This window comes from Pithys albifrons, chromosome 12 (assembly GCF_047495875.1).
Source record: "Pithys albifrons albifrons isolate INPA30051 chromosome 12, PitAlb_v1, whole genome shotgun sequence".
NCBI classification, from domain to species: Eukaryota; Metazoa; Chordata; class Aves; order Passeriformes; family Thamnophilidae; genus Pithys; species Pithys albifrons.
Genome location: NC_092469.1, coordinates 9079521 through 9105857, shown reverse-complemented (window position 1 = coordinate 9105857; position 26337 = coordinate 9079521). Strand labels below are relative to the sequence as shown.

General features: G+C 46.0%; 1 protein-coding gene across 1 annotated transcript in view; it reads left to right on the top strand.

The window, feature by feature from the left end:
• ZNF423 (zinc finger protein 423) overlaps nucleotides 1-26337 on the top strand; it is a 280821-nt gene that overhangs the window by 22806 nt on the left and 231678 nt on the right. The window lies entirely within an intron of this gene.

Genomic DNA, 26337 nt, shown 5'->3' with positions numbered 1-26337 from the left:
TGGACTGGATGGATTTTGTGTATCTTTATTCCCTGTGCCACACTGCTGTTCTTATGGCTGATGGTTAAACTGGGTAAGAAAAAAAATGTAAAAGCAAAAGCCAGGAGGTCAGGAAGGGGTTAGGAAACTGTTCTGTGCATCCTTAACTATCCCACAAACTGACTTAGGTGCTGGAAATCAGCAGGCTTGCCACCCTGCTCCCTGGGCTGTACCGAATGCTTGGAGGCCTTTGCCATGTGGGGGATTTTTGAGTTTGTTTCCAAAGCAGGTAAACCAAATTGCTTTGGGAAAGCATCCTAGATCCTGATGCTGGCAAACTTCCACAAAGCTCCCAGGGCCCAACTACTTTGAATTCATGGTCCAAACCACCAAATTTCTCAGCTTTAGAGCCTGGTTGTCTGTAATCTGGCAGTGCAGCAGAAAGAAAGAGAAACTCTCACCCAGCACGTCCTCCTCCCACATAAGATATTTGCTCTCTATCCTGGAAGTCCTCAAAGTGCCAGTGCTGTAGAAACAATGTTTTGGGAATCCAGGTTTATTGTACCTGTTGATTCCAAATCCAATTTACTCCTTTTACTGGTAGAGGGATGTTTTTTTCCCAACTGCAGCTGTTGGGAGCCAGTGCAGCAATCAGGCTGGAACAGTTCCTTTTCAGGGATTACCATTGGTAGCAAAGATTTTGCCAGCCAGACTAGGCCTTCAGAGGCAGTTCCACCAATGCAGCTGAGACATGCAGGTCTCCAGCCACGATCAGTGTGGCCAGAGAGACTCACTTGTGTCACTAGGTTGAGTTACATAGAGTCTGTTGTCAGGGAGGGCAAATATGCCTTGTTATGTGTTGGTCAATCATGTCCTGTACCAGATTCCACCACCTACAAATAAGGGGAAAGTGATCTTATGTTTGGGCAATGTCCTTGGTAAAACTACTACAGCAACCACAGTGCCCTTCTAGACATCCACTCTTGGCTCTATTAAAGCTATACAAAATGAAGGGTGCTTGCTCAGAGCTCCTCCATCTCATATTCTGCTAAGTGACAAACATGGTATACTTATCTAGATCTGGGCCAAATATTAGCTGCAGCCATGTCCAGCTGTCAAATGATTTAATTGGACTGGAGACCCCTGTCCTCTCCAAGGTTTTGATCTCTCCTTGAAGCAGCTGCTTCCATATTCCATCCATGCAGTTCCCCACAGCCCCATCACCTGTCTCCTAACAGCCATGGCTGTAATTGTTTTGTTAAATTTTGTGTGCACTTTGTAGTATCCATTTTGCCTTTTGAAGGGGAGGCTCCACATGGGCTCATTCGTGTAATTCCAGCAGACCTAAAAAGTCAATCTTCACCTCTTCTTGGTACAGCTCTATCTGCAGAAATCAGAGCATAAACGCAGAGTTAGAAAGGGCAGCAACAACAAGAGCAGAAGAAAGCAGTGTGCCTGGGAGAGGGATATGAGGAGAAAAAGAGAGAATTTTCTTTGATGTATTCGTTTCCTCTTATTAGTATCCATCTAGTGGTGCTCAGGCTGAGATAGCTGACCTGTCCAAAAGTTAGTGATCCACACACAATCCACTCCCAATAGTGCAAAAGTACAGACATCACAGAATGAAAATAGCAGAAGTCAAGATGAAGGAGGAAACCACGGGCTGCCAGATATGAGTAGGAATAACCTAAGTTCACCCAAGTGGCAGAGGTACTATCTTAGTTTGTGGAGAGTGAGGGGAAAAAATGTCTTAACAATCTCATTCTCCCACCTATAAGCACATCTCTTCTGTGTTTTCTACGCTACTACTGATAAAGACTGCCCACGCTTGAAAGGACCTGGTGGGGTACAAGGTCAGCCTTATACAATTTCCTCTAATTGTGTGGGTCTGGCTGACCTCCTTATTCCAGTGCAAGGAGGGATAACGGCAGGCAGAGATGACAAGGGAAAAAGACAGCCAAAACTTTTCCTGGTTCTGTGGCAGGAGACTTCCTATGATCACAGACTGTCATTTCCATAATACAGGCTCTTGGTATGTGCTGGCTCCTCACCACATCCTGCCAAGGACCGCAGCCTACCCACACTGCCCACACACACAAGGCATCACACACCCAAATTAGCCCAGCCTGCCTGGAGCACGTGGCAAGCTTAGGTTTGCTCCACTTTCATCTTTCTGTTTCTCTGCCATATTGGGTTATTCTGTGGAATAGAAAAAGGGAGTAAATGCCCCTGTATTTACCTGTTTGCTGTGAATCAGCCCTGCACTCTGCTACATAATTGCCTCCTTTGGCTGCAGGTCCTGGAAATGCTTTGATATTGGGAAAAAGTTTTTCTCCCAGAGGGTGGTTGAGCACTGGAACAGGCTCCCCTGTGCAGTTGTCAGAGCACCAAGACTGTTTGAGTTCAAGGAGCATTTGGACAATGCTCTCAGGCACATGGTGGGATTCTTGGGGTGTCCCGTGTAGGGCCAAGAGTTGGACTCTACGATCCTGATGGGTCCCTTCCAACTCAGTGTGTTCTGTGATTCTGTAAATTTAGGGGATGCAGCTTTTCAGACAGTGTTTTGCTGTTTTCTGGGAGATTGGCATCATCTGCATGGGTGAAAGTGATAACTTAGCCCCTGGGTGACCACCACCCACTGTATGATGGCCCTCAGAGCATTGTCCAGGCCATATCAAAGGAGGGGCCACCTCACAGCTCTCCACAGCAGCACTTGTATAGCTCTTCCCAGTGGGTTTCTTGAAGTCTTGCCAGTCCTGGAAGGAGGCATATTGGGCATTGGTACTAGCTTAAAAGTTTATTTGGATTGCTCCCTGGGGACATGGCCAGCTTTGTGTTCAGCTCTGCTGGAAAGAGATGAGAAGAAATTTTGAAGAGACAGTAAGTCAATATCAGTACTCATAGGTATCACTTCATAATAATGACTTTTGACAAATGGATGTCAGTTCTCCAGAAACTTAGCTCAAGAAACCAGAAAAAAAATTGCTGCAAGTTTTTATTGCCAATGCTTCATGTACAATCACAGGGAGTCTGCACTGTCTCCTTTCTTGGTGCTTATGTTCCTGACGAAAATCTAATAGATGGACAGCAGTAAAATAAATCACTGGCTCTTAAAACTATGGAAAGTAGTATCATAGGGAATAATTATTCAAAACCACTAAAGAGTTCTGTACAAAGGAAATGTGTTTTTAGAACAGATCTGTCACTGCTAGAAGAAGCTTCAGGATGTGTCCAATAGGTCTATGGCCATCCTGGCCCAGGGCTGGGTTACTAACAGCAGCAACTTGATGTGCCATGAGAAATACTGGTGCAGGTGGGAGTGTGTCCTCCCTGCATGCAGCAGGAGTGCTCGTGGTGGCAGATGGCCCTTGAGGGCAGGAGGCAGCCAAGGACTGGGAATCTTCTCTGTTTGCTGCCTGTCCATCAGATTGTAAGTGCACTTTGGAGGGTATAAGGACTGTCCTCTTGGTTTCCTTGTTAATATCTTGTCAGTATGAGAGGAAAGGTAAAACACTATCTATTGTCAGAGAAGCCACGTGCCTGCAATTGCCGTTGACTTTCATGGGAGCACCAAATGCTCAGCTCATCTGCAGTGACACTCCCCAAAATGCCAGGCTCATTTATACTGTATATCACAGGTGGGCTACTGGAGCTTGCAGAGGCAAAACAGAAAACTGTGCTGTCTATGCAGAGGAGAATTTATCAGATGTCTTCCAAATTTGTCATATTTGCCTGTGAGCACATGTGACCTCCCAGCCACCTTGGGATCCCTTCCTCTCATAAGTCTTGGCTTCTGGCAGGCAGTGGCAGTGGGGTGCTCTGGCCATCTGGGACAGCACTTGAATTTTGCAGGGACGTGTAAATGGTGTGAGGTGTGGCTGGTGACTGCAAGTGGAAGGTGTGTAGAAAAAACCCTGAATGAACAAGTGTAGAAGTTGACCCAGGGCTGTCTTGAAAAAAGGACATTGTATCTCCTTTTCCCGCTTTTATTTTCTGCCAAGTTACATATATTTAACAGGCCTCTCAAGTAATTTGGGGATGTTAGGATGTGAAAAATAGTAACAACACAGAGATACTGTTTAATAAATAAAATGATAGGGTGACATGCCAGCATGGTGATGATACAGCAACTCTAGGTGCCCAGGAACCACATGACCACAGACCCTTGGGATGATGTACTAGGGCCAAACATGTACCCTGCAACACTGCTCCACTCCAGTGCTTGTGGGCCACTCCAAGTAAACACAGTCCTCTGGTTTTCACTCTAAAGGCTCAGTGCTCATCTGCTGTAAGCTGCAGCTAATGACTTGTGGTCCATGGAGAGCTTTCCAGTTGCACTGCTAAACCGTTGGCTATGTGCTTAAATTTTATATTAATAATAAAATGCTAAAATGTGTATATCCAGGTTAAACTTCATGGAGAATGGAAGCATGAGGCTCAAAACTATCTTAGCTATATAAATTTGTTGTTTAATAGAAGGGAAATGTCTACATACACACACACACACACACACACACACATATGTAGTTTACCAAGGAATTCCTGGCATCCTGTTTTCCTGAGTGTCATGATAATGTCTTGGAATAATTACTTGGTAGACAGACAGACAGATTTAGGCTTTAATGTAATAGAGCTTCTTAAAACTGGATGAATTTTGTTACTCCCCATGCTGTGCAATCATACTGGCCTGCCCATCATGTAGGGCTTCCTGGGGCATTGACATCAGATGGTAGTAAGGCACTTTGAAGGTCTATCTATAGTATGGTTTAAGACCATTAAATAGTCTTACTTCAGGCTGTGCAGGATTCAGGAGTGTGAAATGGTAGTTGTGGGTATGACCGCATGGGAAAAAAGAAAAACAAATATTGTGGGATAAATGCCCACCCAAGTACTTTTAATTTTTGTTGTTTAAAAACCAGCTTACTCCCAGAAATGTTTGAGATGAGAGCCAGCTGCCTTTCACAAGGAAGCAGGCCTCAGTAAGGAACAGCCCATGGAAAGTAGCCTGGAACTCAAAGACTGCATGAAACTACACCTGGCTATAAATCACAAAATTTAACCTCACATCCCAACTGTCCTACATTTTCCACGAGTGCATGATTTTTCAGTCTTGCATTTACCATTCTGAAGGTTACCAGAAATGAACATGAAGTCCGTTTATCACAAAGTGCTCATTTTATTTTCTATGTATGTACTGCCTGAAACGGCACATCTGTGATTGCTCAAAGCTGTTTAACCACAATTTGCCAGCTGACATGAAAGTTATGGTGACACTGAAAATGGTTTTATTGAATACTGAGGACTGAGCCTCATTCTCTGTTTTGGCGTGGCTGCTGGCCCTGGCCTGCAGGACAAGCCAAGAATGATGCAGGACCTAATGTGGGATGGGGGTCCCAGGGGAGGGCTGGGTGCTGAAGCAGTCACCCCTGTCTGTTGTGCCACAGACACTCTGGGTTTCCCTGGTGTGGAAACTGCAGATCACACTGGTTTAAACTTCTGCCACAAAAAGCATCTGATGCTTTTCTTTGGGGTAGCCACCATGGCAAGTACTACTTTTTCCAAGTTAATTTTAGACATCAGGAAAACCCTAATTCCTTGGGGTTGCTTTCGGTGCTGCAGCCTGAGAAAGTGCAGCACCGTGTCGGTGATCTGTTTTCCACTGGGGCTGCTGCCATGTGCTGCTCCACACTGCTCCAAAAGAACTGGGGCTGCTGTAATTAATGTAGCAAAACCTTGTTTCTGGTGTCAGTTAATTTCTTACGTTTATACGGTGAGGAGGGCTAAAGAATGAAACTAAAATGTTTTGTGTTTGAAAGAGGGGGGAAGAAGGGGAAAAAAAGAAAAAAGTTACTGGGATAAAACCGACTCCAGTGCATTGAGAAATGTACTGTTTTGGCAGGCCTGAGGTGCATGGCAGACACTGGGAAGGGCTTGGAGAGAGCAAGGTGTGCACTCGGGGCATGGAAGCCTCCCATCATCTATTTTCCTCAAAACAAATACAACTATGGCAAAAATCTTGCAGTTACATTTGTAGGGTGACACAGGGCAAGAAGACTCTGCTTACTGCAGCAGGACCTCTGCCAGTCTCACCTCCCTGTTTGTTAACCGGTGTCTAAACAAGACCTGGGAGTGTAAAAAGCAGGGAGCAGGAAGGGCTGGTGCTATTCAGAACAGGCTGATCTTAAAATACACATTTCACTATCCAGATAAAAGTGAACAGTTTGTATATTTGACTTAGAATATTGTGAGTCCAGTGAAGCTCCTGCTGCTGGACTTTTGCTGGCTGCTGGTATAAGATTTCAGGCTGAATATTTCTGAATTTTCACATTCCTTTCCATGTGGAGCTGCATCTCAACTCCCAGTAACAGCACTGATGTTTTTATACTTGTATTTAATTCATCAGGACCTTCAGGTCTCAAAACTGAACATAAAAAAAAATTTAAATTGAAGGTTAGCATGTTGCTGTCAGAAGCAACATCTACTGTTTGCTTTTGAGGAATGTGAAGATTCCATGCAGCTGAGGCAGCACGGCCCCAGTGTCACAGGAAGGTTATGGAGAGAGGAGTGTTTGCAGATTTCTCTTTGTGGGGATTAACCTGTGAGTCAGTAACACTTAAATATGAGCATATGCTTAAGTTAATTTGATTTTCATACATGGTGATCACTGACCAAAGTGTTTGTGCTCAGAAGAAAGCTCTCTGCAGCCTGAGGAAGGTATATACCAAGACTTTGAGCTCCAGCTTTCCCTGCCCACTTGCAGCATCTTCCTCTGGAGTCAGCGGGGCTTTTGGGGAGACTGTGCCTCTTTGTCCCGGGGGGGATGGCTCCCACCCACGTGGGTGTTTTCTAATTCACTTCAGCCCAAATGGGTCTCATTAGGGCAGATCAGAACAAACCCATCTGCCTGTGAGGTGGTGCAGGAACCCTGGAGAGGTGCCTGGCAGCCATGGGGAGGGGAAGGATGCTGGACATTGGTGTGTTCAGCAGATGAGGCTGTAAATCAGTTTCCAAAACAGTGTTTTACATTTACGTTATACTGACAGGGAGTACCCTGCAGCTAGGCAGAAAAAAATCTCCAAATTTGCAGGCTTTGTGGTTCGCACCAGTTTCTCTGCAGCCATGTATAAAGCAGTGCAAGTGAAACTGGGCGGCAGGTTCCACAGGGCAGGCAAAGCCCAAGTGACTTGCCAGGCCAGACATGTCACTGCAGCAGAGCTGTGGCACCTTGGGCATCTCCTGCCTCATGGGCAGCAGGTCCCCACAGCCTGGCTCCACACTGACAGTCCTTTTGATGTGCCTCCCTGCTGATGGGCACTTGGCTTCCTCACTGCCAGGGCCAGCTCCTTTCCCTGGGAAGGAGGCAAGATTGTGGGCAGCAGAGCTGCTCTCCTGTGTGCTACATAGGAGTTCCTCCTGTGCCCCAGATACATCAAACTGAATAACGTTATCTCCTAATGGAAGCACTGGGATTCTGCTTCAGAAATCTGCAGTGTTGGGGTGGTTCCTCACCAGGAGAGCAGGACCCAAGGGTGCTGGTGGTGTGGGCTGTCACAGACAGCTCATGCATATGGCACCTTCAGGAAGCAGAGACCCGACAGGAGTTTAAATTGGATACCCTTGCCAAGGGAGCCCCGGGGTATCGAGTGCTGTGAGGTCTCTACTGGTATTAATCTCACTCACATCTGCCTGCTGTACTCCCTTCAGGGATGTGTTTGGAACGGGGTTGGAGGGTGCCAGCAATCCATAAAAGAGTGACAGACAAGCTGTTATATTGTTATATTTTGCTACCTATCATTTTACTGTCACTTTTAATGTATGAATTATACCCCCATTGTGTGTAATTATATTTCTCCTCCCAACCCTGCTCAAGGAACAATGAAAAGATGGAGCTGTTAATATTAAAAACAGCACATCTCTCTCAAAAAAAGTTAGAGGTCACACCTTAATTCCTAGTGCATGAGGATAGTTAATCAAAAGAGGATGGGACTAGAATGAGTATGGGGACAGAAATATCCTGCACAATTTCTTGAAGAATTTAATTAGAAAGGAAGTATTAATAGCATCTGTATATGCAACTCTATTTTGCCTTGCGATATGAGTAGCCTTACCTGGAGCCAAACTGATGAAAAGACCATTGAACATCTTTTTCTTTTCTTTTTTTTTCCCTATAATAAAGGAAAATAATGAGCCAAAATCAATAACAATAATAATTCTTAATAGCATTAACCCCAGCAGGAATCACCTTCCTATCATCTCTCTTTGGAGTTTTTCTTTTAGGTCAAGAGATGACGCTAATCGATGAAGCATTTTGCAAAAGTTCGTGCTCTACTTGTCCCAGTAATGAACCTTCAACCTTTAATTTTCTTAGTAGCACATAGTTCCTCAATGGGAAAGTCACTGTGGGGGCCTTCATGTTGAAAAGCCAATTATTTATGCTAACTGGGGGGTTGGTACTGTTTGACTTTGGTCCCTGGTTGCTTGGGCAGGTCTGTTCCTGGGCTGCTCCGTCACTGTGGGATGAGCGCTGGCTGCAGATCAGAGCTTCCAGGCCACTTTCTTCCCAAATGATGTGCTGCACTCCCAGTGCAGGGACCTCATTCTGCCTTCAGATTCGCAGAGGATGCCTGCTGGATGGCATGGCTGGAAAATGTTTAAGCAGAAATATGGATAGCTTATTATAGCAAAGAAGTGGATTTCCTTCCCACTCAAAACAGACTCAGATTTTTAATACTCTTTTTTATTAATTTTCTCACAAAATGAGAAAAAATTGAATTAAGTCATATCTTACTACTTGACTTCAATTATGAGATCATAAAGCAGACTGTTTCTTAATGAATTAAGAAACGAAGGCTTCATTAATAGAATTCAGCATGGCTTGCAAAATGCTTTGTTCAGATGAAGACTGTAACTAAAATACAAAGTGTTTCCATGCTGGTTGTTTTGTTTGCTTTCTCTTTGTGGTTCCCATGCAGGTGGGCTGGAGGCTGACCAGAGGCAGTAGGCAGAGCACAGCCTACCTGTGCCTGGTGCTGGGAAGGAATGTTTGCAGCTCGCTGGGACGTGATAGGAGATGTGAACCATGTGGAGGTGAGGGAGTGTGAGGAGGAAGCTAATACTAAATAGGATGGGTCATCCCTTGGGGTCACACATGCTGTTCCCAGCTCTGCCTCAATGATGCAAACAGTCTATTCTTCAAGTGTCTTTTTTTTTTTTTGTAATTTTTTTTCTGTTTAATAACCCTGATGCTAAAGGAGATCAGGCACATAAGCCAAATTAAATTTCATCCTTAGTCCCCAGGCACTGGTGCCAGAGACCTGACACCACTTGTACCATTGCCTTTTGTCAGGGTCAGGAACTTGCCCAGTGGTTTCAAAACAGCAGCTTGCAGCAGAAAGTGTGCTTGAGGACACCTTTCCCCAATGCAAACACTTTAAATTGTCCTTCTGCTCTTCAGTTCTTTGTTTTTTTTTCAAAAACAGCCCTTTTCTTAGGACAGTGAATGACCTGTACAGCCCATCAGTAAAGCTGGAGCCTTTGTGTGTCAGTGCCTGTCCCGTGAACAGCACAGACCAGACAGCAATGTGAAGCAGGGCCTTGGTACAGCAACCAGAGAGACTTAAGGAGTTTCTAATCTCCTGTCCCTCACAGCAGAACCAACAATGACTATTGCCAACCAAATCACTTGGCAAAGCCAGTTCCTTGCCCTGACATGGGACCATTTGCCCACTGAGGTTTTATGGCGTCACGTGTAGAAAAGAAGCCAAAGCTTCTGCTGAGCTGCACTGTGAAGTGACAGTGCTTCATCCAGAGCCACCTCCACAGCACTGGTGTCAGGGGTGGAGATTTCCCAGAGCAGCAGTAATGGGATAACCCCTTCACAGCAGGGATGGCCAGAGTGGGAAGCACAGCAGGCCACTCTGTGAGCAGATGCCTATTAGGAAAGGGAGCGCTTGCCTAACGTGGAGCTTGGATTTGGACTTCCCTGGAAAAAACACATGTTATGCAAGGGAGGTTTGCTTTGACCTTTAGATAAAAACAATCTCTGCTATGCATTCAGACTGTTATTTTGTAGTGGCACCTTGTTTTTCTGAAGATTCTTCAATGTGGCCTTCCTAGTAAAACTGAGATCTTGTTTCATATGTGGCATATGCAGAATGATCTCTCACTGTGTCTGGCAAAGATTTAAAAAGTATGTGTGGGAGCAAGTGTCATCTGGGCATGAATGTTTAAACACAGTCCTTCTGGGATCATTTCAGTCCCTGAGCTGTGTGGTCTACAGTTAGATCACTGACTCAGCTGACTGATTTGTATGGTTATGTGGAGCCGGATGACATGCTATGGGATGAGCATCTATGTAACTAATAAATAATCCCATTGTTTGCATTCCTCCAGCATGCCTGTCTTTTCCAACCAATAGGCCCTGCCTATCTTTTGGATATGATGGAAGTCAGTGCTTGGTTCATGTCTCACCAGGTGGTGGTACAAAACCAGTCAGTGTGCCAGCCTGAGATACTGTGCTGCATGGTGAGCTGTGGCCACCACGGTACTGCTGTACATATACAGCCACAGCAGGGTTGTCCAGCCAGCCAGGGGCTGCAGAAGGGGACCACAGCTCAGTGAAGTGAGAGTCCACTGCCAGCACTGTAGCAGAGAGTAATTTTGTGACAAGGAATATATGTTCCCAAAAGCTTGTGATAGGATGAGCTGAGATATTCTTGTGGTTTCTTGTGCTGCTGCTAGTGTCACCACAGGGGAGGTAGAAACCTGGATGGGCCTGCACACTTTTGCTTTGCAAAACCTTTTATTTCTGAAAGGGAACCAGTGGCAGAAGCACAAGTGGAGAAGAGGACGTGTATTGCCTCTGTGCAGGGGCACAGGCATGTTCAGGCACTGAGGCCGCTGGCGACTGTCAAGGATTTCCAGCAAGTCCTAGCTCTCAGGCTTTATGCAGGCACTTGGGCTCCAATTATAGTGATATCTTGCTCTCAGTCCAATTAAAATTTCATAATCTCTCCACCAGCTGGGGTGGACGGAGTGTATGCCAGGTCAAGAAATATCTTCTAGCTACAGTACTTCTCTGGGAACTTTTTGGCTCCATGAGGAATAGTACCTATACAGATCTGATGGAGAAAGGCTGTAAAACCACAGAACTTGCAGCTTCCTTGCAGCCCTTTTTGCCAGCTATTTTATTCTACATTTGGGGGCAGGAAAATTAGGCTTTGAAATACGAGTTGTAGATAAGGCTGTGAGGAAGCTTAGGATCACAGCCTTAGGTGAAAATAAAGCTGTAATACATAAAGCATTAAAAAGGTGAAGTATAATGGCAGCCTCCAAAGGCTTCTGTACAGTTGCAAGGAAGTCTGCCTTATTGCTGCAATTTTAACATGAATTATATGATACTAGGAAAGACTTGCTCCTGATCAGAGAAATGGCTACATGGCTGTTTGCTGCAATACACTGAGGGCTCTATTTTAATGAGAGGTAGCTGCCATTCGGCCACCTTTTTGTTAATGGTGTTATTGATTATTCAGAGTCGCTTGCAAGCCTCAAAGCACTTTACAGAATTAGGGGAAGCCTCTGGAGCAGAGTTGTTTGCTTGTTTGTTTTTCTTCCACAGAGCAGTTTTGCCACAGACCAAATCCTGAGGTCTGCACTTAGCTCCATCTTAGCCAGACCTTGCTTAGGCAAAGCTCCAGCTGGCTTTGGTGCTCTTCCAGAAAACGCAGAGAGCGGCTCAGGGCCCCATCCAGTGCAAGTAGACATTGCAGCCAGTGGTACAAAATTCTCAGATTTTGTCCAATAATTAAATTTGTAAGTAATATATGAATTAATTAATTTGGGCCTTGCTGGTGCCCATCTTTGAGCTGTGTGTTGCTCACCATTTGGGAATGACTTGTTGAGGGCAGAGCCGGACAGGATGCACTGCTGCAGCTCTATGCAGACCAGGAGGTTTGAGGCATCCAGCCCAGGCACTGATGGTGCACTCGAGCATGTTTTGATTGACCAGCCTCAGTGAACAGAGAGTCAACCCCAAAAACTGCCCGTGTTCCTCCCTAGAGCTTTGAATTGAGAATATGCTGTGCTGAGAGATAATTTGCCTCCGAACTTGCTCTGGAAATGCAGCTAGTGAGGTGCAGGGAGATGGACAAACATGACTTTTCATCAAGGAGGAAAAGTTTCAGAGCAGAAGTCATCACCTCCTGCGAGCAGCTCCTGGCCTGGCATGACAGCAGCAGTGCTGCTACCATCTGTTGGTGAACAGCAGAAAGGGAGCAACAATAAACCCCTTAATAAATCACTTCCCAGACACACAGGTATGTGTGGCACCACGTTGGTAAGCACAGGAAGATGTGCTGTGCTGCAAAGACCCCTTGGCAACAGTGGGTCAGAAGCTGCCTGGGGACAGTGCTGTCTGTGCTAGCACTGGTGAGCAGCAGGTGGCACTCAGCTTAGGGTGGACAGGCAAGTGGGCAGTGGGAAAGCAGGCAGAGGCGCTGCAGCAAGCTGGCAAGGAGCAGTAGCCTCCCACTGTGTTTTCCTCCAAAATCCCATCCCTGGTGGCTCCCCTTTGGAGCAGGGGGAGGGATGGCACAGGCAGGGGCAATGTCAGTGGGACAGCATGGCTCCTGGGCTGCAGTTTTGCCAAGGACACCCTTTGTATTATAGAAGCACAGGCTCTGCAGGCCCAGTGGGTGTTGGGGCCAGCAAGCCCTGCAGGGTGTCTTCTCCGGGGCACAGCAGATGTGTGGAGCAGCCCTGGCATAGTGGGAATCTCCTGGTGAGTTAATTCTGTATTTCCAGGCCCCTTTAGCAGAATTTCCTGGTGTGGGGGAGCTTGGCAGAGCTGCAGAGTGGGGGCTGAGTCACTGTGAACAATGGCTTTGAGAACGTGGTGGTATGTCCTAACATCCAAGAAGTGCTCATAGAGATCTGAACCTGCCCTTGCAGGTGCTGCTAACCCCTGGCAGAAGGGTTATGGCTTCTGAGGTTTATTTATTATTTTAGAGGACACTCTATTTATCATTTAAAGGTGTTCTCTAAGATGGCAAACAGCCTTGACCACGGTCCAGCTCATCTCTCCAGCTCCCTGTGGAGCCGGGCTCCTGCAGCTCCCACAGAGCTTTTCTGTAAATGTTGTAAAGCTCTTTTTGTATTTTTAATAACAAGGTGGACAATAACTCTATTTACTGGGAAATCATCCCTTTGCAGGAGTGTCATGTATACCTCTTATTTGTTGCTGCCTGTTCCTACAAACCTTTTGCAAATGGGTAATTCTTGTTCTGATTTTTTTCTAGTGGGGATGTTTTGTTTTCCTGTTGGCTGATGCTGTCTGTTCAGTCTGTGGAGGATTAACCTATGCGCTGTTGCTAGGTGGCCTTAAGCAAAGAAATAACGTAGATCACAGACATCTGCATTCCTACAGTATGTAACTCCCTTGTTCAGCAAGATTTTTCTTTCTCTGTCCCTCTCATGTTTTGTGTTTATGGCTGCAGAGGTATTTGTTAGAGGATGCACACATAATTTGAACAAAAATAATGGACCAGAGCCCTCTAAAACATCAGGTTTATATGATCTTAAAATATTTAGTAACTAACTCTTTGCCAGCATTTTCCTTGGGTTGGCTTCTGACAGTGTCCAAGCCTTTTCCATCATTTTTAGACGTTTTTTCTTCCTCATTTGAGGTCTTGGGCTCCTGAGGGACACACAGCACATCATCACAGCTCACAGGTGCTGGGACAGAGGGGTGCCTGAGGGGCTAGGGATTGAGACCACCTGGGTGTGTTGGCATCTCATTGAGATTACAGCATGATGGGTCTGGGCTTCCCATTTTGTACAAAAAAATGCCAAGGGCAAGGAAGAGTTCAAGAAATATCTGCAAAAGTGATTGCAGGGCTGACAGAATCGGCTGGGGAGGAAAGATTAGAAGTTCACAGCTCTGTCATGCTTTACTGCCAGGTCACTGTCTACCAGTTCCTGTCATATTTTGCAGCATTTTAGTGCTTTTGCTCAAAGGACATCTTAAGTCTGTTATGACCCACATACAGCCTAAGTCATGGAGCATTCCCCAGGGAGATACAGCAGTTACCAGCTCCGTTTGCTCAGTAGTGAAACTGAGGTAGAATGATTCAAGAGCATTGTTTTATTCATGGCATATGCTCAGATGTGCAGTTCTTAGAGGTAATTGCACTTCTTGTGGACATACAGCCCGAGTTACACGCCACTGCCTCCAGGCCATAGAATATTCACCAAATCCTGGTCACACCTCTGCCAGCTCCAGAGCCTGACTTCTGTCTGTGCTCCAGCTCCCATCTCTGCTGGTATTGGTGTGGTCCTCTGTGCCCTGCCTGCATGGGCATATTTTCTGCTAAATAAAAATAGTAAGAGAGATTTGCAGTGTGGTTTCCTAGTGAAGCAGGACTCTGCAGCCTTATTCCATACATGTGTATCTGTGCCAACTTCTGACAGCGTTAGAGAGGCAGTGACATCAAAGGCACCCAGTTTCTTCAGGTGGGGGGTGGATGAGAACAACCTGTGAGGGCAACAAGGTGTCTGTTGCTGTGTGTCCCTGAAGGGAGTACCTGAAGTTCTGGTGCTTCCTGAGAGAGCTTTGGTGTCTGCACCTTCCAGAAATAGCCATCAGAAGAAGCCCATTGTATTATCTGGGAAAGTCTTTTATACCAATCTTTTTTTATCCTGTTGTTGGACAAGTAATTCCCTGTACTAAGTGCTGATACCCTGAGATTTAACTTTTTTTTTTTTACTTTGACCCATCTGGCTGTTTGAGCTGCTCCTAAGCAGCATTTATCAGTCTTCTTCAGATGCTGATTGAAGCTGAGCAAATACATCACGGTGAATATTTAATGACTTATGGTTTAAATTTTTCACATGTTTTTTCTTGAGAGTTCATTTTATAGACATTTCCTGATATGCAGTTATTCTGAAATCCTTTGAAATCTCCTGAAATTGTACACATGAATATTTCACACTGAAGCCATACAGGGCAGCTGGCTGTGCAAAGCCTGTAGTGTTGCAGACAGATCCAGTCAGGACTTATGCAGCCGTGTTCTGAGTGTACACTCAGGTGTGCAAACGCAGGCAGCAGTTGCCACTGACATTTTCCACATCCAAAACATGTTTGCTGTTACTGTTTTGTCCATGAACACTCAGGTCATCTGACAGTAAAGAAAAGGCAGGTACAGTACAGCCCCAGGCAGAGTTGGCAAAACCCACTCCCAGTTACAGACAGCTCTGTTTTGCATCACTATCACTTGCCCACCTGTACTTCTGATCCCCAGCCAGGAGCAATGTGACTAACGGGCCTGACAAGAGCTTACCGGGGATATTTTCCTCCTTCCCAGCCTCTTATTTTTCAAGCTGGCTCACATGTTGAATCTGGCAGTTTGCATTAATAAAATAGGTTGGTCTGAAATGCCCACAGGACTTTTTTTCTCCTAGCACAGCAGGGTGGGATTTTTTGTATATACAAAGGAGACTCTGATGTAAAAATACATATTTCTACAAAGATCTTGTATTCTTCCTCCTGTGGCTCTTTAGTTTGGCTGCCCCAGAATGGCCTTGGTGCTCAGTGCTGAGGGTGGCCATGTGCACCCTGCAAGCAGAGTGCTGCAGCTGGGATAGGCTGAGTGTGGGTACGTCTGTGCTGGGGGCCTGCTCACATGCACTGTCAGAGCTCACTGCAGAGGGTAAGTGTGGGCTGGGAGCAGGGCAATGGCCTGGGGTTTAGGGGCAGTGCATGTCATGACTAGCTCTGGCACTGGCTGCCTTGGCAAGCCTTGGCTAATCACCAACTGTCACTGTGTCTCAGTGACCTGTTCCCACCCAGCTAGGCTGCCTTTTTCCTGTGGTCATTGGGCATGTAACTGCAAAAAAATACCCTGAAAAGAGAAACTTCACACAGATGTTAGTAGCTTCCAGGAGCTAGAGGAGCTGCAGAGAGTGCCTGGGAACAGCCCCTGCCCCAACAGCACCCTGACTGTGACAATAGTGCTGTGGTGGTGTTGGACAGGGTGTGTGGCTCTCCCAGAATAGAGCCGAGGGATGAGACCCACAGGCAAACCTTTGTGGCCATCTCAGAGCTGGTGCCACTGACCCTTGGAGGTACAAGCCATGTTTTCCTCCCTCTGTGCCTCCCAGTGCCTGAGGCAGCAGCCAGCAGGCGTGGTTGACCCCACTGAAAGTCTGGGGGCAGCTGGAGGATGGTGATCTGCAGAAAACTCAATGCCTTGGCTTCAGTTCGGTTGCCTCCTCCAAGGAGTTGGTGCTCAGGACCCCTATGTGTGTGGCCACTAAGGGCAGTGAGGCAAATGGCCAGGGAGAGAGAAACATCAGCCCCCATGCTGTGTCTCACCCTGTTGGGGGCAAAGCTCCCTCTCTGAATCCCTGGAGAAGAAATAAACTGCTGTGTGTTGGGAACTATTTTAATTTAACTTCCGAGGAAATTAGGACAGTTGTTGCTACCTTCTGAAATGACTCACAGCCCTGTGGAAGCCTCCAGCAGAGAACTCTTTTGGGTGCAGATGTCTGCTAATGCTGAAACAGAAAATGTACTGATGGTTTTTTAAACTTTATACAAATAAGTAATATTTTGCAGTTCCTAAAACAGGTTCTTTTGTTTGGTTGTTTTTTTTTTTCCTTTCTTATATAGGAAAGTATCCTGTTCCCAGCTAAAATGAGGACAGAGTTAAAAACCTGGCACTATGTATGTGTAACTTTCAAAATATGAAGGCTGAAGTTTTGGAAGGCTTGAACTTGGTGGGAATTTGTTTCCAGGGGAAGTCAACAGGAGCTTGGCATTTAGCTTCCTTAAATTAATTGGGAAATCCCAGTCTATGTTCCTGCTAGATAGGCTGGACACTGCAGAAGCATTTAACAAATTAAAAACAGAATCATTGATATAATCGAAACTTTAAGTTTTTGCTGGCCTGTGGTATTGGAAGTGTTCAGCTCCTGGTTGTTAATGATCACACAGCAAAGAGAAGGCTCATATAAATGTTATGTCTTATTGCTATTTATTGGGTGTAAGGGTATGACTTGACCAGGGTATGGTGAAATAGATTAACTTTATTAATTATTTATTGCGCAGTAACTAGATATTTAATGTATCTGTACAGCTATTGTGTCTCCTCTGCTGTTTGATTAACATTTTCCTCACGCAGAAGAACAAACTCGTGCAGTAAAATATCCTTTCTGACATGAAATCTGGTTGGCAGCACAACGCCTGCCCCACCGAGGCTGACTCAGCTCGGGCGCTGGACCCTGCGCGGAGCTGCTGTGGCTGCACCGAGCGGCGGAGCCCCCGGGGCCGCGGCGCTGCCACAGCGCTCCGTGCCCGCGGGAGGGGGAGCGACCCTGCTCCACAGCCTGGGCTGATACAGCGGCGCTGTGAGAGGCGGGCAGGCAAACCCGGCGGGGGGATACTCAGTGTGTGCCCCGGGCTGGGAGCGGCGAGGGGTCCGCAGGGGCGCGGGGTCCCGGTCCCCGCTGCGGCGCTGGCGGTGCGTGTCGCGGCGGGCTCTCTGGTCCTAGCCCGGGGCGGGCTGGCACGAACCAGAGCGGCCGCAAACCGGCAGATTAGAACGGCGTACGGGGCTGCCCTGAAGCGGGGGCTGTGCCAGGCGGGAGAGCCCGAGCGGCTGCCGCGCCCCCCAGCCTGGCTGCCCCTGCCTCCTCCTCCTCCTCCGCGCCCCTGCTCCGTCCCCTGCCTCGCCCGCGGCGCCGCTCGCTTTCTCACAGCTCCCGCTGCTTCCCGTTCCTCCCCCGGCTCCCGTTGCTATGCCCCGCCGGGCCGGCTGCCGGCAGGAATTCGTGGCCTGTCCAGCTGCTCCCAGCGTGGCCCCCGCGCCCCGGCTGTGCCGCCGGGAGCCCCTCCGAGCTGCTGCCCTGGGGCTGGGCACGGCACCAGGGTTACGGCCTCCCAAGTGGTGCACCGGGCTCCTTTCCCACGGCGTTGCTCCACCGAGATGTGTTTTTTCCCCTTTGGAGAAGACATTCCGAGAGCTGGCATTATGTTGTTCTCCGAACTGAGATGACTCCCGAGGGAATAGCTACTTTGGGCTCGGCATTCCCCTGGGATCTCAGCCCTGCAGCCACCATTGCCGCCAGCCAGAGCTGCCCTCGGTGCACCCATCGTGCCCGGCAGCAGCGTGGCGATTTTCGAACTGTCCCGATGCTTCGGGACTGTGCCGTGCCGTGCCATGCCAGCTGGACCCCCATGGCAGTGCCGATCCGAGAAAGCCCAGAGCCATCTGGCAGTCCCCGGGAGTCTGGTCTCTAGGACAGCAGTTGCCCGGAGAAGTGTGCAGGCTTCAGGATTGAGAGTTTTTCACAGCACTCGTGGATGTTTGTGCCTGCCTCTGGAAAACGCCACGCACCGGGGCCCTGGGCATTCGTTGCCTGGTTGGAGAGCACAACAATAATATTGAGCAACATATCAAGATAACCAAATGAAATAAACAGCGGGACAAATCTTTTTATGCGATATTGTCATACTTTGAGAATTTTCAGTGCTGCATTTAAAAATATGCTTTAGGATTTAAAAATAAAAGTAAACAAGCCCAATTCTCTTTAAACCTTCTGGACTCTCCTATTTTGCCCTGCTGACTGTAAGTCTTATTGCTGATAAGGCTTATTCCTTTTTATCTGAGAAAGGAGTCCTAATAAGAGAAAAACACTAACAATCATAGGATTTAAACAGAACATCAATGAGGTAGATAATAGGAAAATATCCTGTGACCCTTTCAAAACCCTCTGGAGCAATAAAACCAAGAGATCTGTAGAAACTCAGGCAGATTTTAGAGAAACTACTTGACAAATCTTACCAAACTTAATATAGAATGAGATCTTTTCCCTGGGTTTTTGGCATTATTATTCAATAGCGACGAGATCATTTTCTATTCAGTAATTTTCTATTCAATAGCGAGGAGGTAACTTTCTTGTGAAGTTTTTTCCAAGAATACAAACTGCATGGACTCGCACTGCCACCTGCTTCTCACAAGTTCATCTATGTTATCACATCAAATCAGAGGCGGGACCATAAATATCTCAATATTAAAGAACAAACTTTCTTTAAAATGCCTCTTTCAAAACTGCCTGCGGGTCTGCCTGTGCAGCTGTGGGGTTTGTTAATCAATAGCACCACGCAGTACGCTGTGTCTTTTTGCGTAATTACAGAGTGGAAGCAGACACAGAAAAGAAGGAAGTGGAAACTATTAATTTTGTAGAATAGGACTTGATTTATGTTTCAGTTTTCTTTTCTTCATTGCAGTGGGAAGGAGCTGGAAGAGGAGGTGACAGCAGAAGTTTGGCTGCCCGTCCTCAAGCTGCATTGATTTAATGTGAAGCTGCTGTTTGGACTTTGCTTTCCTGCCCCCATGAACAGTTCTGAGGGTGCAGAGACAGCATCCCTTGGGAGGGGGATGTCAGGCATGGACAAGCTGAGCTGGGACAAATTATACTGCAGTTGTGAGGACCAGCCTCATTCCACTGCTTGCCAAAGATGCCAGTGATGGTTTTCATGGCAAAGACAATCTCGAGGATGAGAACGTTTTGGTGCAAAGGTACACGCTTTTTAAAGAAACACCAGCAGTAGTAGGTGGCTGGCTGATGCTGGCGGGACAGGAAATGTAGCCAAGTATTACCATTTCTGTTTAGTTTATGAGAAAACAGAGGTGGGCAGAGGTAGCTTCTCCCTGCTATTCTATTAGGAACATACCAGTGGAGTGGAAGGCTTTGGAAATGTAGGAATTTTTAGACAAGCTGTGCCTGCCCGTGTAAGATGCTTGTAAGAGCCTAGACTCTGGCGACAGGTTGCTCTGACTGCTGGTAGGAGCCTGGTCTAGACGGCAGCTGCCTGGTTGCGTTTAGCAGTCTTTGATGCCACATTTTGAGTTCCATAGTGTGGGTGCTGGCAGCCAGGTCCAGTTCCCGGGGTGAGTTTGCCCCGAGGTCTCACAGCACTTCCTAACCCCTGCTGGGACTGGGTTTAACGGCTGAGAAAATCCATCATCCATTTCGAGAGATGATGCCGGGTTAGTGTGAATGGGACTTCTTGACTGCAAGGTGGAAGGAAAGGTGATGTGTCCACTGCTAGTTATTAAAATTGCTAAACCTTTTATCTAGATAGAGAAATCTTCTGTTTCGAGAGTGTAATTCTTACCATCTCGTAACACGACACAGATACATGGCACAGAAATTTATAATCATAAAAAGAAACCAGGATGCCTGAATATAAGGTGGGACATGAATCACTCCTAATGCTGGAGGTCGATCCATAATACCTTAAATAAGTACTCTGAGCCCAAGTGCTAATTATCTGCTAATGGGGTATTTGTTCTCCTTCAGTTATGTAAAAGTACACAGCATTCGGCTTAAAGAGTGCGCTTAAATGGCTTTGTTGTGGTGGAGAATGAAGAGCCTTGAAGGCTGCTGCCATGGTATGCCCTGGAGCTCCTGGAGCCCCTTGCTAAGCTCCCGATGCTGACCTCGCTGTGCGTCTCTTCTCCGGCTTCTCCACTTGTCATTTCAGCTGACTTTCGGTCTCCGTATCTCAACGCTATCCTAGTCAGCAATGCTGGCAGAGATGTAAAGAAAATTACGAATCCTATATCGTGTTTTTTGCCAGCGCTGCTGGTCAGACAGCAGTGAAGATGCCTATTGAGTACAAGGGGAGCTTCCACCCGAGTAACAAAGCCCCGTAAAGTGAATGAGCTCTTTGATCGCAGCCCTGGTAAGAAGGGGTCTCAGTGGGCACAGTGAACTGCTCTCACGAGGAAAGAGATGCAGTGACCCATCCTCATTGCAGAAATGCCTTGTCGGAGCTTGCAGTGCTGAGCAGACATCAAGGAGAGGGTGAGGGACAGGGCCTTGTGCTGGAGCCAGCAGCTGGAGAGAGCCTGTGATGTACCTTCACTGGACAGCTCACCCCAGAGCCACCCAGCACTTTTCCTTTACCAGGGCTTCACCCGCTTTTAACTAATTCAAATGAAGAAAGTATTTTGTATTCCTTATGTCCTTTGAGCAACAGTACAGACCCACATCCAGGGGGAATGAAAAGAACCCAGAATATGTTGATCACAGAGAGATATTTTCTCTGAGTTGTGATAAAAATATGGAAACATGATACTTATACTAAATTTTGTGAGTTATTAAGTAGCATTATAATACTATAAGTTATGGTTACAGGAATATTCATAAGGCCAGATGCAGAGCCCAGAAAATTCTTTGTGCTAAAGGTGGTTTTGTCATGAAGTACAGATCCTCTGCCTGACTCCCACACTGTTTCCTGCAGCATCTAATTGGAACACAGTCTAAAATGAATACTTTGCTTGCTGAACTCTGGGAAGGGAAAAATACCTGCTTATGTTTGTGGGGTATTGCATGGCCCATGTCTTTAGCACCGTTATCAGTAATAACTTTTACTGTAACTCTGGAGGGGGTATGTGCACAACTCATCTACAGATGGGTATTTTGTGATATTCGAGCTAAATTCAGCTCCAGTGTGGGACAGTATTTTTCAAAATATATCACTAACTGCACCACTTACTCTGTCTTGATTTCAGATTGTTATATGTCTTCTTTAACATAAGGAAACATGATTGATAGAAGAGCCATACACAAGTGAAAAAGAATTTTAAATCACTGTGCTTATTAGAGATAAATGAATACTAATACTGGTGCACATGGCATGCATGCACATGAAACAGGCTCCTGGTCTTCTGCATAGTAAAATGTGTTTCAGAGTGAACCTTTCCCTTTGTTTTTCAAGCCCTTGGATAACATCTCAATCCCTTTTCACTGTAACTTCCTAAAGTGTAAACTCAGGCGCTCTGGCTGGATCTTGCCTGCAGACACACCAACAATTCTTCAAGTCAAGCCTTTCCTTTCTGTGCACATCCTCCCTCCGGAGCACCTCTAGTTTCTACTGTTCTGTAGACCGAATTTCAGGCTATGTTAGTCTTCTCTTATGACTAAAATGTGGGATGCCATTTATTTATTTATGTAAAGTGTTCAGAGACATTAACTCAAGAGCAACATAGAAACTGGGCTGGTATTGTAGTCTGGGCTTTTATTCAGGTTGTCTGATGCGCTGGGGATGCTGCCTGCCTTTGTGTGCTCCAGTACCATGTTTATCCCGACCATGCCTTTGTGTTCCCTATTTGACATATCTTACTGTAAATAAAGAGGGACACTGTCTTGCAGCTGTATCCACTGTGACATTTGACTCTCTGCTGAATGATTGCATTGTGCTGTGTGCTTTGAAAACATTACCTCCTTTAAGAAATAATCCAGTTCTTTATAGTTTCATGCATGTGCCTGTATTCCTTTGCACATCCAGAGAGCTCAGGTGTTCGCTCACCTCTGTCAAACATCAGCCAGAGCAGTTCCTGCCATGCTGAGGGCTGCTGAGGCTTGGACATCAGGCTTTGGCACTGTTCAATTCCCATTTTGTATGGTCTTTTTAGCTGCACCCTCTATCAAATGTGCAGTATGGCTTTTTCTGGGGCATGTGCGTTTTGCTGCATTGCTTAGATATTATGCAGCATCTATTAGTTACATCTATGCATGTGATATATTCTTTAATTTAAGGTTGACTGTTACTTGCTGCTCCACAATTTAGGTGATGTTCCCTCTGCTGCCTGGTTATGGGTGTTCACCAGATTTATCTTTTATGTGTTGAAGGTATTCCTCTTTTTGACTTTAGAAAGTTTAAATCCTTACTAGGCTGGATTTGTCAAAGCAGGCTTGGTCCATTTGGTGCTTAATTCCCTTGGTCCTTGTTGAACTTCCCAGCTTTCATGAAGTTTTTATTTTTGCCTTTACAGAACTGTGCTATTTTTATGTAACTTGTGATTTCAAACTGATTCTGAAACACTTTCAAAATAATTGGCCATATATAGAAACGTATAGGGTTTTGCTCTCAATATTGAATGCAAATATGTTATAGAGAGGCTGATAGTCCTGCCTGCATTTTTCAGAGAAAGACCAAACCATGAGTTACCTATAATGCTGGCAGGGTGGAACTACCTGAGATGCCAGCTCTCTGCCTTATACATAACTGTTTTGGGAAAACTCAAGCCAAAGTGCTAATATTCTGAATGCTCTCCGTCCGGTGTGGATGGAATAATATCCTGAGAGATCAGCATGGTATAACCACTTTTCAAAGAGAAAAGAGCTCCTTGTCACTATTGTTAGGGTAGTATATTCCTGAAAATGTCATCAAACTTTAAAAATTGTGTTCACTGCACATGCACGTGGCAGAAGAGAGCAGAGCAAAATGAAATCATCACCTTGAGTTAGCTGGCATGAAAAGCTGGTGTGTGTATTGGTTTCCCCTAGAAAGGAGAAGCATGGCAGTGAATGGAGGGGCAGGGACCACCATGGCCCTGCAGAGCACGCTTGGTGCCTCCATGTCAGCCTCATGGGGCTTGGATGGGAAATTTGATGGTGGAGGTGGCAGATGCCTTCACCAGCAAATCCAGTCCTCAGACAAGCCATACTGAGCTTGGGGGGTGGTGCATTTCAGGACTGGTTCCCTCTTACCAGAAGCTGTGTTGTGTACAGTATAGGATCTGTGTCATGTATAATATAGAACAATGACATTCCCAAAAGGGGTTACAAGCAGAGGATCCGGCAACCAAATTGCCCCAGCGACCTGATGAGACACGGACGTCATTTGGAGCTGCAGGAGGGCTCTTGGTTCTCTCCTGGAGAGAACAGCTCTGCACTCTGGGCTTTGTGCTTTTATTAAAATTCCCCAGAGTAAAAAGAAAAGGCATCTGTGAGGGAACAAGATTGATAAGAGATTCAAAATGTATTTTTATTGCGTTCTTAAATTATCATAATTAAATTAAATTATTAAATGTATTTTTATTAAATTAGCACACAAGCTGTAGTCATTTGCCTTAAATATTTTAATAAAGCCTGTGAAGTCTTCCTTTGTTATTAGTCCTCTTGGAATATATCTATTTTAATGACAACATGAGTTTAAGTTTTGGCATTGGGAAGAGAGCCTGGATGGGTGAACTCTGCATTTCTCTGGGGGGCTCAGCAGGGTTATGGGGCTTTCTTTGCTCAAGAGTGGCTGTGGGACCACATAAACTCCCTGTACATACATCTGGAGGAGATGCACAAACAATGTCTTGTGACAATAGAGCAGCAAAGCTTTTAGGCACATGTTGGAAAACTCTGTGGAGCAGAGATGTACTTACAGAGCAGGGCCTGGAGGAAATCTGTGTATTGCTGGGTTTGAAGATAATAGAGAGGGATGAATTAATAATTGTATATGTGTGTGCCACATTTAAAGACAGATTTATGTATATGATTCATTTTTTTTCTGTCAAACCCGCCTTCCCACTTTCTTTAGCTATAAACTGAGTATTTTTCAACACATGCCAGCATGGAAGGCAGTGGTTGCAAAGCTGCTGCTGCTTTGAGGACAGCTGTGATAGCGAATTTGAGCTACTTTCATGGGAGAAGTTGGGGATGCTCAGACCAGGACTCCTCACCTTGCTTTGAACCTGGTAGGGCCTTGCAAATAAACCTTCTAACTGGCCTACTGGCAAGAGAAAAGGTAAAAAAAAAATTAAAATGTATAGATTTCTTAATGAATTTGAAAAAAGAGGGAAAGTTGTAGAAATGGTTCATTTTAATTGCATGTTTTAAAGTTATTTTAAAAACATACAGAAAATGTGGGAGCAGAGGGCTGGATGGCAAAGGGGCTCAGGGTGGCAATGGGGCTTGGGAATTACTTGCCAAGTGGAATGTGTAAAACTAAGATTGAAATCCCCTCTTTGCCTGATTGCATGGGGATTTGAATTTGGGTCTCTGAACTCCTCTGAGAGTGCCCAACCGCCAGCACATTCTGGGATGCGAATCTGTCCTGCTGAAGCTGTTCTGCTTTGTAAGAATAATTAAATATTCATTGGGCCAGTGAGAGAACAGAAACAATTTGATAGCCTGGGGATTAAGCCTCTCCAATAAGACAAGGATACAGAAGTAATTCAGTTCCTGATCCAACTCTGATGCTGAATGGATATGAATCTAAGGTCATGCTGACCAAATTTACCATGATCCTGCATTTTTCAGTATATCCATATCACAGCAATTTTCTTTCCTCGTCAAATTTTCTTAATTTTTTATAGAAACTGGTGTCACAGTGGCTTTTGTAGTGGTAAATCTCTATCAACTAGAGTTATCCCCATTTTTTTAATTGGGATCAGAATTGGGACCAGGGTTCTTTAGCGATCCATCCTTGTCCTGGGTTAGCCTTTCTGAACCCCCAATTTGCTATTTAGTGCAGTGAGGCAGAGGAAGCATATCTTGATTACAGCAGTGTTACAGGAAACATTTTTTACTGCATGTCCAGTCTACCTTGGTAATCTAGAATCATACAGTAGGAGGGAATTGTAAACCTTTATTATGACATTAATAAACCAAATAGTTTCTTCCAAACCTTAAGAAACCGGAAAATCACCATTAAGCATCTATTCAAATGTGATGCTGCATCAAGAAAAATCTTTACAGGTCTATACAAAACTCACTTGATCAAATGACAGACTCATTCCTGAGTTGTTTTGGTTTCTTTTGGTGTGGGGAAAAAAGAAAAGACGAAGACGTTTTCCAGGTGCAGATCACTAGCAGAAGAGCAGTGCCTTCACTCAGCACCGGGCACCCCTTTGTTTGATCCAGGCTGCAGGCAGGGCAGAGCACTGCATCCTCCAGGCTGCCCTGGGGCCTGGGTCCCTCTGCCAGGACAATTTTCACAGGGTCTTAGCAAAACTCATCCCATATTCCTTCCATTCAGGATGCCTTCCCTTTTAATGTTTAGAGGTACGATTGTCCAGGCTCTCGTGAGGGCGCGGGCCCGTCACATGCAAGTGAGAGGATGTTTGGAGACACAGTTTCCTTGCACGCTGCTTGGGGTAAGGTAAATGAAGTGCTGGATGCGCCTTGTTCGTACACGGCAGTGAAGGCTCCGTGAAACGAACGAACTCCGTCTAAGTGGGAGAAGAAACTCACAGAGCGTTTATTCTGAGTAATTTCATTCATAACTTGGCACCAAGTGCTCCGTGGGATGAGAAGTTTAAAACACTTCGGATTTTTCTAGAAGAAACCTTCCCAGTGGAGAGGCGCGAGCGACTCCAGCTCCTGCTAAATTTAACACCTTAGGAGAGGCAGGGTAAAGAACTCCCCCTCCCAGCTCTTGCACAAACACCCCAGCGGAGGGGTGTGTGTGTTAAAAACCACCCGCGACTTTTCCCGCGGCCGCTGAGCCCTTCGCACTCGGGGGAGATGTTTCATTGCCCCCATCCCGGTGCAAATCAAGGGCGGCCCGGCCCG